Genomic DNA, 13876 nt, shown 5'->3' on the forward strand with positions numbered 1-13876 from the left:
TTTTCAAATTTCCCAATTTTACTTCTCATGGATTTCTAACTTTGTCTTGTTGTGGTTGGAGAAGATAACTTTGTATGACATTTATCTTTTAAAATCTATTGGAACTTAATTTGTGGTCTAATGCATAGTCTATCCTGCAAAATGTCCCATGTGCACTTGAGAAGAATATGTATACTACTATTGTTGGGTAGAGTGTTCTGTATATGTCTTAGATCTATTGGTTTATTGTGTTGCTTAAGTCCTGTTTTCTAAATTATCTTCTGTCTTACTGTTCTATTGATTATTGAGAGTGTGGTGTTGAATTCTCCAATTATTAAAATAGAACTATCTATTTCTCTCTTCAATTCTGTTTTTGCTTTATATATTTTGCTAGTATGTTATTAGGTGCCTAAATGTTTATAATTATTATATCTTCTCACTGTAATGTACCTTTTATTAATATGTGATATTTCTCTTTTCTCATAATGTTTTTTGTTTTAAAGCCAAGTTATATAATATTAGTATAACTAACCCTGCTCTCTTTTCATTATTATTTGCATGGAATATTTTTTCCATCCTTTTACTTTCCATCTATTTATGTTTGGGGATCTAAGGTGAATCTATTGTAAGCAGCTTATATTTTGGATCATGTGTTATCCATTCTGCCAATCTTTTAACTGGAGAGTTTAATCCATTTACATTTAAAGTAATTACTGGTAATAAGGGCCTTCTGTCATTTTGCTATTTGTTTTATATGCATTATAGTTTTTTTATCCCTAATTTCTAGCATTCCTGTCTTCTGCATTTAGTTGATATTTTGGTAGTGAAAATTTTAAATTTCTTATTTTCTTTTGTGTATATTCTATAGGTATCATCTTTCTGGTTACTATGGGTATTATTACATTTAACATTCAGTAGTTGTAATGCTCTAATTTGAATTTATACCAACTTAATTTCAATAACATACAAAAACTCTGCTACTTTGTGACTCTGTCCCCCTGCTTTCAGTTGTTAATTTCACAAAATTGAATCTTTTATACACTGTATGCCCCAAAACATAAGCTAATAATTCTTTAAATGCATCCATTCCTTAAATTATGTAGAAAATAACATTGGGAGTTACTAACCAAAGTCACAACAATCCTAGTGTTTAGACTAGTAATCTTTTAAAAATATGTTAATCTCTTAAATCATATAGAAAACTTTTGTTACAAACTGTTGTTAAAATAATTCTTGCTTTTATACTTTCTCATATGAATTTATCTTTTTTTACACTTGAAAAAATTTTTTAAATTTTTTTGGGGGGATGTAATTAGGTTTACTTACTTCTTCATTTTTAGAGGAGATACTTGGGATTGAACCCAGGACCTTGTGTATGCTAAGCATGTGCTCTACCACTTGAGCTATACCCTCCCGTCTTCTTGTGTATTTATCTTTGTTGAGATCTATTTCTTCATATGGTTTTGAGCTACTGTCTAGTGTCCTTTTATTTCACCCTTGAGCATTCTTGTAGGGCATGCTTAATGGTAATGAACTTTCTCAGCTTTTGTTCATCTAGGAATGTCTTAATTTCTCTCTCACTCTTGAAGGATAGTTTTGCCAGATATAGGATCCTCAGTTGACAGTTGTTACTTTTCGCACTTTGAATATGTCAGTCCCATTGCTTTCAGGCCTCGAAAGCTTTTGGTAAGAAATCTAATTGTCTTATTGAGGATCCTTTGTATATGACAAGCCACTTCTCTCTTGTTGCTTTCAAGGTTCTTTATCTTTGGTTATCAAATCACTGGGGTGGGTTTTTTTGGGGTGGGTTGCTTTGAGATCATCTTACTTGGAGTTTGTTGAGCTTCTTGGGTATTTATTTTCGTGTCTTTCATTAAATTTGATAAGTTTTCGGTCATTTTTTTCTTCACATATTCTCTCTGCCCCTTTCTTCTTCTGGGAGTCCCACAGTATGTATGTTGGTCCACTAGATGGTATGTCACAGGTCCCTAAGACTGTTTACTTTTCTTCAATCTTTTTCTTTATGTTCTTCAGACTCAATAATTCCCATTATCCTATCTTCTTCAAGTTTCCCGATTCTTCTGCCTGCTCAATTCTGCCTTTCAATCCCTCTAGTGAATTTTTTCTTTCAGTTATACTTGTTAGCTGTAGAATTTCTTTTTGGTTTATTTTTAGGTTTTCTATATTATTTTTTGGCTTTCTCCACATCTTTATAGTTCTTTGGGCATTGTTAAGACAATATTTTAGACTTTGTTTAGTAGATCTTCAGTCAAGTCTTCCTTGGGACAATTCCTCTGATTTAGTTTTTTCCTTTGAATGGGCTGTATTCTCCTGTTTCTTTGTGTGCTGTGTGGTTTTTTTGTTGAAGATTGGACATTTGAATCTAATAATGTTATATTGGGAAATCAAATTCTCCCCCTTACCCGAGGTTTTTTGTTATTATTATTACTTTATTGTTATGGGTTGTCTCTGTACCATGGATCAGCAAGAGGCATAAACTTAAGGTCTTCTCAGGTCTTTTTTGAGCCTGTGCACTTTCTAATCTTTCCCATATATGTAGTTGGTTTTGAATGTTCTAGTCTTTTAATGTCTGGCTCCCAAAATGAGAAAAAAGAGAAAAATGAAAGCAAGGGAGAAAAGGGCACTGGCCCTTTAAATCCCCTGTAAGTCACTTCAGCAGGAAGGGAAGTGGCTTGCAACAATGTATAGAGGTACAACAACAATAGCTGCCCTCCTCTTTGCATCTCTGTGATAAGAAGCAGCCATCACCAATGAGAACACAGCTCTCCAGTATGTGAAGGACAAGGTCCTTTTTGCCCATCCTGGATGTGTGCAAGCTGCTCCAGGAACATGTGCACAGCTACCTGCCATGTGGGTGGGGATGTGGATGATACTGTGCTAAGAGCTGAAACTTACCAAACTTAACCATAGTTTAGCTTCCAAGTCTTCCTCTGGACTTTGCAAGCCTTCGATAGACCCCAGAATTTTAAGATAGGCATGTTAGAGGGATTCTGCCAGTGCAGTTGTCTAAGTGGGGAGAGATTCCTGGTGCTTCCTACTCTGCTGTCTTGCCAGAATCCCCTCTCTTATTTTTTAAAAGGCAGTAAAAAGCAGTATGTTGTGAGTCTATTCTTGAGCTGAACTTCTTGACATACCTCTTCCTGTTGTGAAATCTATTTATAAGGATTTAGTCAATGTTTTTATTTTGAGTGTATGTGTGTGTGTGTGTGTGTGTGTGTGTGTGTGTGTGTGTGTGTGTGTGTGTGTGTGTAGAAAAAGAGCATAAATACCATGGCAGTTATATAATATGTAGCTCTTCGTAAAGAGCCTAGACCTGTGCTGTCCAGTACAGTAGCCATATGTGGCCACTGAGCACTTGCAATGTGGCTACTGCAAACCAGCTTTTTAATTTAGAAAAACTTTCATGTGTATTTGAAGCAATTTTGCTATGGAAACCCACTTTTTCAGTTAAACATTTACTGAAACCTAAATACAAATTAAATACTTCTGATGAAGATAAATCTGTTTTCTGCATACCTATTGAATGTACTGTGAGTGTAAAATACCTACCAGATTTTGATGACTAAGTATTCAAAAAATGAAGTAAAATATTTAGTAAGTTTTTATATTTATTACATATGTTAATGTTTTGGATATAATGGGTTAAATAAAATACATTATTAAAATTACTTTTTACTTTTTACTTTTTTTGACTACTAGGGAACTTTAAACTCCATGTATGGCTTGCATTGTATTTCTGTTGGACAGCACTGACCTAGGCTGTACGTGACTTGAATTAAAAAACACTGTTCCCACAACTCAGCAGTGTTGTAAACACAGAAAAAGTGGTACCTCTATGGAGTTATTGAGATTAGAGGGTTCAGTACTGGGGATACAGAAAGGAAGCCTGGAAAGCCAGTGCAAGAGCAACTGGAGCAAGAGGTAGGCGCTGGCAAGGTTTACTGCTAAAAGCAACTGTTGCCTATTTAAAGTATGAATTGACTACACAGTTTTCACCATATTACTATCTTTCTGTTTTCAATCTATAATTCAAAAAGCTAATTTAAAAAAAGTAAATATGAAGGTTAAAAAATAGTAAGGATAAAATTATGAAACAAAAATGATTAAACATTAAAATGAGAAGAAACAGAATTAACAGAAAGATAACTCAGAATTTAGAAGGAAAACAGATACTAAGTCAAGATTTTAAACATCATATCCATGAAGCCCCCCACCCCCACCCCCCACCTTCCCATAGTAGATACATAAGCCAGTGAACCTACCTAAAATTATATTTTAAGTTGGGGAGAACTTTGCTTATTTTTTAGGGGAATGTAGTCAGTAGCTTATATCAGATTTACAGAGGGGTTTATGTCCTGCCACAGCAGTTGCATAATCATAGCTGCAGAAAGACAAAACACTAGGCTTCTGATCAAGATGGACTAAGGGGGACCACATTTGCTTTCTCACTAGAAACAACTAGAAATCTGGACAACATATATGAAACAGAATTTCAGGCATTGGACATCAGGCATTCCAGGATAGTGATCTGTGAGGGAGGAAAACCAAATGAGGTGAGCCATACAACCAGCCCAACATATTGTCTGGAGACATCTCTCAGGTGCAATGTGCAGGTACCCAGGTGAAGCCCAAGAGTCTTCAGATTGAGGGAATGGAGTCAAGACTCTGGGTAGGCCAAGGTAAGTGTTTTTAGGGCACAGTACTGAAGAAGAGAGAGCTGGAGATATGTAGACCTTCCTCAAGTCCTCTGCTGAGTATTATCAGCATATGCCTGTGATGTAACAGCTCAAGGCAGGGGAAATAAGCACCAAAAAGGAGCAGAGTGAACAGATAACTTGTACTTCACAGGACATCAGATAGAATACTCAAAATAACGTTGTATTAGGGGGACAAAATCAGCCCCAGAATAAGATTGTTCTGGTGTCACCTAACAAGTTAAACACAAGCTTTGACAGGAACAAACTATTTCCAAGTAACTTATATGGATCCCAGGACAAAGCTTAAGAATATTGCAAGAATACAAAAATATCTGTATCCCAACAAGGTAAAATTCACAATGTCTAACGTTCAATTAGAAATTATTAGTCATGCAAAGAAGCAAGAAAATGCAACCTATAGTGAAATAATAGAAATACACCTGGAAATAACGCAAATTGTAGAATTTAGTTTACAAGGACATTAAAAGTTATAACTATGTTCTGTATGTTCAAGGAATTAGAGAAATGCTTGAACATTGAAATATTAAAAAAAAAGAAGACCCAGGGGGGAGGGTATAGCTCAGTGGTGAGTACATGCTTAGCATACACGAGATCCTGGGTTCAATCCCCAGTACCTCCTCTAAAAATAAACAAACATAATTACCTCCCCCAACCAAAAAAAAAAAAAGACCCAAATCAAACTTCTAGAGATGCAAACTCTAGTGTCTGAGATGACTAAATAGGATTAATAAAAGATTAAACATTGCAGAATGAAAGATTAATAAACTTGAAAACATAGCATAGAAACAAAATCCAAATGAAACAAAAAAGTATGAAAAAAAAGTGAACAGCTCTCCAGTGAGCTGTGGAGCTGCAAGACAACTTCAAATGAGATGTGTAACTGGAGTCCTCAAAGGACAGCAGAGTATAGGATAGAAAAAGGAACTGTCTTTAGTATCTTGTATATCTATGAAGAGTGAAAATGAATATGTGCATGTATATGTATGGCTAAGACACTATGCCGTATACTAGAAACTGACATATTGTAACATCAGTTAAAAAAAAAAAAAGAAAAGAAATAATGGCTGAAAAAATCTTCAAATTTGATGACAACTATCAGCCCATGGATCCAAGAATCTCAATGGATATCAAGCACAGGAAACATGAAACTACACCAAAGCACCTAATATTCAACTTCCTCAAACCAGGATTAAGAAAATATTAAAGGCAGTCAGGGCAAAAAACACATTACATAATAGAGAAACAAAAGATACAACGTATTTTTTATCAGATACAATGCAAGAGTGAAAATGGTAGAGTAACATCTTTAAAGCACTGAAAGAAAAATAAAAAACCTTAAATTCTATACCCAGCAAAAATATCTTTCAAAAACCATGGTGAAATAAAGACTATTTCAGACACAGGAAAGTTCAAAGAATTCACCACCAGCAGACTACTACTATTAAGTATTAAAAGAATTCCTTCATGGTTAAGGGACAAGATACCAGATGAAAATCTGGAGCTATACAAGGAAATAAAGAGTAAGTATTTTCTTTAAAAGTTAATTACAGCTGACTCTTTAACAACATGGGTTTGAACTTTGTGGGTCCACTTATATATGGATTTTTGTCCAATAAATACATACTTGCATGCTTGTGGCTGCACGTGTTCTTTAAGCACCTGCTTTTTGCCAAGAATTTACCAGAGTCTTGAAATTATCTTACTACAGTACTGCATAATTCTCAGTTGAATAACTCTGCAGATGCGGAACCACAGATACAAAGTTATCTTTGAATTTTTGACTGTGCAGGGGGTCAGCATCCTAACCCCTACGTTGTTCAAGGGTCAACTGTACTGCTTAAAAGGCAAAAATAATAAAATTAACCATGGGGTTTATAAACAATCTATATAGGAGTAAAAAGATATGGCACCAGTAGGACAAAGGCCAGGAAGGGGAAAGGAAAGTAAGGTGTGAAATAAAAAATGTGGAAGTAAAAATGTGTGACACTATGACAAAGGCCAGGAAGGGGCAAAGGGAGTCTTCCTAGTCTAAGATTCTTACCCTCCACATAAAGTGGTGTATTAGTGGAATGTAGTACATAATAACTTAAAGAAGATTGCTGTATATGATAAATCCTAAAGTAGTCACAGAAATTTTAAAACTGATAAGCTAACAGAGGACATATAATAGAATCATTAAAAATTCTCGGTCTAAAAGAAGACAGAGGGAAAAGTGAACAAAGAAGAGCTGGGACAAGCTGAAGACAAATAGCAAGATGATGCATTTAAAACCAACCAATAATTACACTTAATAAAAATTGCCCAAACACCCCAATTAACATCAAGGTGGGTATAAAAGCAAGACACAACTATATGCTGCTTATCAGAAAACCACTTTAATAAATGACTCAAATAGATTGAATGTAAAAAGGTAAAAAAACAAAAAACAAAAACAAAAACCTCCCTACCTCTAATATAAAGAAAGCTGGAGAAGCTATATAACTAGCAAACTAGATTTCAGAGCAAAGCTTATTATGAGGGAAAATTTGATCACGTTATAAGGATCAGAGGATCAACTCAATAAGAGGCCTAACAGTCCTACATGTCTATGTGCCTAGCAATAGAGCTTCAAAATACATGCAAAAACACAAAACTGTGATGAGACACAATTTTCACAATAATCATCAGAGATTTCAACACCTCGCAATAATAGATAAAACAGAAAATTAATGCATATGAAACTAATATGTTATGTCAGCTATATCTCAATAAAAAGATATTAAAAAATTTGAACCACACTATCAACAAATTTAATGTAATTGATATTTATATAGTACTCAGTAGTAGCAGGAAACAGCTTTTCCAACTGTACAGGGACCTTTATCAAGATAGGTCATATTCTGGGCAACAAGTATCAATACATTTAAAAGGATTAAAATCATACAAAGTTTGGTTTTTTGTCAATAAAATTAAATCAGAAATTGGTAACAGAATAGTCTCTGGGAAATCTCCAAATACTTGGGAACCAAATACACTACATTGCCCATGAAATAACAAAGAAACCAAAAGGGCAATTAGGATTCTGAACTGAATGAAAAGTGAAAACATGACATATGAGAATTGGAAGGACACAGCTAAAGCAGAACTTGGATGAAAATTTATACTGTAAGTGCCTGTTCTTGAAAAGAAGATCTCAAATCAGTGACCTGAGTGTCCACCTTAAACTAAAAAATAAAAGTAAATGAAACTAAAATTAGTAAGCAGAAGAAAGGAAATAATAAAGATGAGAGTGGAAATCAATGAAATTGCTAAATCTGTAGCTAGAATGATCGGAAAAAAAGAGAGATGACAGAATTTACCAAAATCAGGAATGAGAGAAATGACATAACTATAGATATTACATATATTAAAAAGACAGTAAGCATACTATGAATAATAAATTTGACAATTAGATGAAACAGACAAATACCTTGAAAGACAAACCTGCTGAAGCTTACCTGAAATAGGATGGGGAGAGGGAAATAAACATGATCATACACCATAATCAAGTAGTATTTATCCCAGAGATTCAAGGATGGTTCAATTATCTTCAAATCAATCAATGTGATACACCATATTAACAAATTGAAGAATACAAATAATTTGATCATCTCAGCAGATGCAGAAAGAGCTTTTGACAAAATTCAACATCTGTTTATGATTAAAGAAAGAAAAACTCTCCAGAAAGGGGGTATAGAGGAAATAGGCCTCAACATAATAAAGGCCATATATGACTAACATCATACTCAAAAGCTGAGTGAAAAGCTGAGTATCTTGTTCCTCTGAGATTACGAACAAGACAAGTACGCCCATTCTCATCACTTTTATTATGCACAATCTTGGAAGTCCTAGCCACAGCAATCAGATGAGGAAAAAAAAAGGAATCTAAAGAAAAAAGGAAGAAGTAAAACTGTCACTGTTTGCAGATGACGTGCTACTTTACATAGAAAATCCTAGACATGCCACCGAAAAACTGCTAGAGCTTATCAGTGTTACAGGATATAAAATTAATATACAGAAATCTGTTGCATTTCTATACACTAACAACAAATTATCAGAAAGGCAAATTAAGAAAATATTTACAATTGCATCAAAAAGAATAAAAGACCTATACTTGGAAAACTATGACACTGATGAAAGAAACTGAAAATGACAGAAGTGAATGGAAAGATTGATCAGAAGAATCAATATTGTTAAAATAACCATACTACACAAGGCAATCTATGCATACAGTGCAATCCCTGTCAAAATACCAATGTCATTTTTCACCAAATCAGAAAAAAAAAATTCTAATATTTGTATGGAATCATAAAGACCCTAAATAGCCAATGCAATCTTGAGAAAAACAAAGCTGAAAGAATCTTGCTCCCTGATGTCAAACCATACTACAAATCTACAGTCATCAAACCTGTATGGTACTGTCACAAAAACAGACACATAGAACAATGGAACAGAATAAAGAGCCCAGAAATAAACCTACACTTATATGTGCAATTAACCTATGACAAAGGAGGCAAAAATATACAATGGGGAAAAGAAAGTTTCTTTTATAAATGGTGTTGGGAAAACTGAACAGTTAACAGTTTTCATCCATATTAAACGAGGAAAGAATAGTTGTGGCATCATAAATTATGTAATGTATTAGTAACATCCATTATTTGTACTATGCTTTGCAGTCTACCAGAAATTGTTAGTATAGTATACTAGTTTCTAGTTTTATTGTATATTTATATTTCTTCTGAAAACTGCCTGTTAATATTCTTTGACTGATTTTATATTGATTTAATTGTTTTTAATAATTCATAGAAACTTTTTAAAATAGGGAATAAATTCTTTGGTAGTGGACAAATTTATAGGAAATATAATTTACTGACACTGACTCAAGAAGAAGTAGGATACTTACATAATCTTATACTCATTGAAGACAAACTCTAGTTTAAAACCTTCTAACAAAGAAAACTACAGGAATTATATTTTCAAGGAATTGGTCCATTTCATCTAACTTTTTAAACCTGTTGCATTAAATTGTTGTTATATTTGAATGTCTGTAGCATTTATAGTTATATACCATCTCATTTGTATTATTGATTATTTCTGCCACTGCTGTTTTTTTCTTGATCAATTTCATCAGTAGTTGGTCAGTTTGATTAGCAATTTTGGTTTTGCTGAGTCTCTCTATTATGTGTTTATATCACATTTGTGGATTTCCATTCTCATCTTTATTATTTTCTTCCTTGAGTTTTCTTTTTTGGTTTGTTTGGAGGGAGGTAATTACATTTACTTATTTATTATTATTATTTTAAATTTAGTTATTATTTTTCAAATGGAGGTACTGGAAATGGAACCCAGGACCTTGTGCATGCTAAGCATGCACTCCGTCACTGAGCTATACTGTACCCCACCCCCTTCAGTTTTCTTTGGGTTTATTTTGGTCTTCTTTATCCAACTCCTTAACATGAGTGTTTCACTCACTAATTGTTAGTTTTTTCATTTCTTTGATAAGCACTTAAAACTAAAAATTTTCTTCTAAGTACTTCTTTAGCTGCACACAATAAGTTCTGATATAGTCTTTATGCTAGTGTTCTTCTAAATATGTTTCTAATTATGATTTTTTACTCATGAGTTATTTTTAAAAGTATATTTGTTAATTTCATCCTTTCGCTTGTGACTTAAACATCTTATTTTAGGTGTATCTCTAGCATACACTTATCTTTTTTAAAAAATTCAGTCTGTCAATCTTTGTTTTAGCTGTACATTTTAGTCCATTTACTTTTTTTTATAGTCACTATAATTATTAAAGCTGTAATTAGAACTTTGTTCCTTTCATCTTATGCTTTCTTTTTGTCCTGTCTTTTGTTTGTTTTTGTCCCCTGCCTTTCTTGTCTCCTTTTTCTTTTCATTCTAGTTTTTACCTCTAATTCTTGAGGTTTATATATAGATAGCTCTTGCTATACAACAGTCTCTCTCCTCTTCAAAGAACAAGCAAAAACAAAAAACTCAGTGGTTTAAAACAATAACCATTTGTTTGGTTCGCAACTCCTAGACCATCTGAGGAATGCTCTGATCTAGGTCAGCTCAGTGGATCTCTGAATCTGTGGCCATTTCCTAGACTGGTTGGAGTTGGATGATCTAGGATGACCTCACTTATACGTCTGGTGGTTGGCAGACTGTTGGCCAGAGAAATAGGGGTGACTCTTGACAGGGCCAGGGGTCTCTTGTCATTCTTCAGTCTAGCTTGGACTTCTTTCAGTGGCAGCTGGAAGTTCTAAGAGCACCAAGCAAGTGAGTTCCACTACACAAACACTTCATTGCTTCGCTTGTTTCTCATTTGCTAAAGTCAAAAGCAAATCACATGGCCAACATAGATTTAAGCTTGGCCTCCTTTTAGGATGGAAAGAATTTGTGGCCATTTTTGCAGTCTACTGCAAGCATGTACTACCTATTCTTATGTTTTTAGAAATTATTCTAGAAATTTTAACATGATGCCTAATTTCTCATTGTCTAAAGTGAATCATGTTCTGGCCAAGGCAGAGTACCTGGGACTATAATTGCCCCTTCCCTACATATACCACAAACGACTGGAAAACTAGACAAAGCACATGAAATAACTATTTTCATTATTTTAGTAACAACAGGCAGCAAAGGATTAGGATCCCTGAAAGAGTGGAATCAAGCAAGGTGAGTCCTGTGATCATTCTGACTTTCAATTTGGAGGCATTTTCTGGAACATGGCATAGAGAGGGAGAACCCACCCAGAGTACAGTGGACTTACTGAGTTGAGGAGACAGAGATTAGAGTTTGGAGAAGCTGAGGCAGTTAAAACTCATGTAGCAGATACCAGAGAAGAGCTAGCTACATAGAGAAAGGGTTCTGGAAATCTGGGTACGGCCCCTTGATTTTTTTTTTTTTTTAATGAATACCAATCTATGCATGCATAGGGTAAAACTCCTTGAGGCTGGGCAAAGAAATAATGAGGGACAATAAGGTGAACAATTCTAGAGAATACATAGAGTTGGGAGACATTTGAATTCCGATCAGCCAGACAGGAGAGAACTTTTTAAACACTTGGAATATTCAGTAGAGACTCCAGAATAGTCAAGCCTTATTAGTAGAACTAAACTAGTCCTAGAATAATGGCTACTGTAGACCCATTCTAATGATGCTTGAATACAAATCTTGGAAGGATCCAGAAATTTAACTGTCAGCTAAAAGAAAATTCAACACTCTTTAAAAGAAGGCAAAAAAAAAAAATCCATCACTCAACATTGAAACAGTCACTATGTTCAGCATTCAATTAAAAACTAGTAGTGCCTCAAAGAAGAAGGAAAATGTGACCCATACCAGGAGAAAAGCTGGTCAACAGAAACAGATCCAGAAATGACAGGGGTGATGGAATTAGTAGCACAAAATTTAAAAGCTATTTTAAATATACTCAAGAATTTAAAGGAAAGTAATATGAAGAGATAAATGAAAAATTTACAGTGATTCAGAATCTTTAACCTCCTCTCCAGCAATGAAAAGAACTTAGAACATTTCAACTCCGACCATTTCCTTCTGAATTCATATGCTAATGTTGTCATGTGTTTTGATTTTATCACATTTTTCTTATTTCACAAGGCCTTGTTATTATTAGTTTTATGTGGCCAATGTTTGGATTTACCTACGTATTTACCATTTTGTTCCTCATTATTTTCTTTCGTCTTACACTATCCGTCTGTGATCACTTTCTGCCTAAAGTACACATCCTAGAATTTTCTTTAATGAAGATTTTTGTTTGAAAAATGTCTGGTTTGTTTTGTTTTGTTTTGCTTTTACAAACGAGTTCACTTCTTTTAGTTAACTGGTTCTCACCACAGCACTGTTAAAGTCAGGGCGTGGTCTCTGTTCTACAGATGAAGAAGCCCCCTTTCATGTGTTAGTAAGTGGTCCAAGGTAAGAGGCAGAGCAGTGCTGTGACCCCAGGGCTCCTGCGTCCTGGGACAGTGGTCTTCGACAGGACCCTCATACACCCCTCACAGCTGCCTGTGCAGTATATGCTTCAGTAAAAATAATTCGTTCCAGTGATTTGTGAGAGGCTGTCTTGGACTCCGATCCCTCTTGCATGGCCAAGGTGTGTTTGCTTTGGAGCCTGCCACCCGTTTCCACTGGTGTCGTTAGAACTGGTAAAGCACAGAGATGTGCTCATATTTACAATGCTTTAACTTGTACTTATTTCTGGTGAACCAGACAGTAAGCTGGGGAGGGACAGAGCTCTCTGGTGGCTGATTATCCTTTCAGCTTCCCAGTGAAACCTTCCTTGGGAAAGATGTCAGAGGGCCCTGTGGACTCACTTCTTCAAGGAGGCATTCTGCCTTATCCATTTCATCTTCAACTTCCTCTTCCAACTCAGTCTTCTGAAACCTCAGGAAGCACAATGTTCAAGGCAGCACTTTTCTTCAACGACTACGCTGTCTGTTTGAGAAGCTGCTCATATCTTTCGGCTTCCCGCCTTTCACAGTCTTTTTAATCTTTGCACACCTTTTGAGGTTCTCATTATACACCTTCCTAGTCTCATTATTCGTGATCATTTCATATTTACCCGCACTTAATTTCCTATTCGTGATGTTCTTTTCCATGACCCCTTGGTTTTGTGGTCTGGTGATGCCTCTTCACCTCTGGAGGGCATTTACTGGGGGGATTCCTCCAGCTGTGCTTCATACCAACTCCTATCGCACTGTATACCCTCATCTACTCTGTGAACTGGGCCCACCAGGTAGGGGAGGGACCGTGCCCCTCAGAGCTGTCGTTCTCAACATCATCTTCATCTTCATCCTGCTTCCGGCTCCCCATCTTCTCTGCTCCCTTTCTCATACCACACTGTATATATACACTCATCTACTTTGTACAGTGCGGGGGGCAGGGAGGAATAATTACACCCCTCACAGGGGCTGAGGTTCACCTCTGGAAGGCATTTGCTGGGGGGAGTTCTTGAGCTGCATGCCCTTATCAACTTTGTTCAGCAGGGGGGTCATGGGGGGACATTATCGGGGAATAATCATACCTCTCATAGCTACCAGAATAATCGTCATCAGATTGCAAGAGGTCCCTATACTTCCACCATGGGCACCCTGGTACTTGACTGTATTCTGATGAAGGTTCAG

The sequence above is a fragment of the Camelus dromedarius genome, chromosome 21 (genome assembly GCF_036321535.1).
Source record: "Camelus dromedarius isolate mCamDro1 chromosome 21, mCamDro1.pat, whole genome shotgun sequence".
NCBI lineage: Eukaryota > Metazoa > Chordata > Mammalia > Artiodactyla > Camelidae > Camelus > Camelus dromedarius.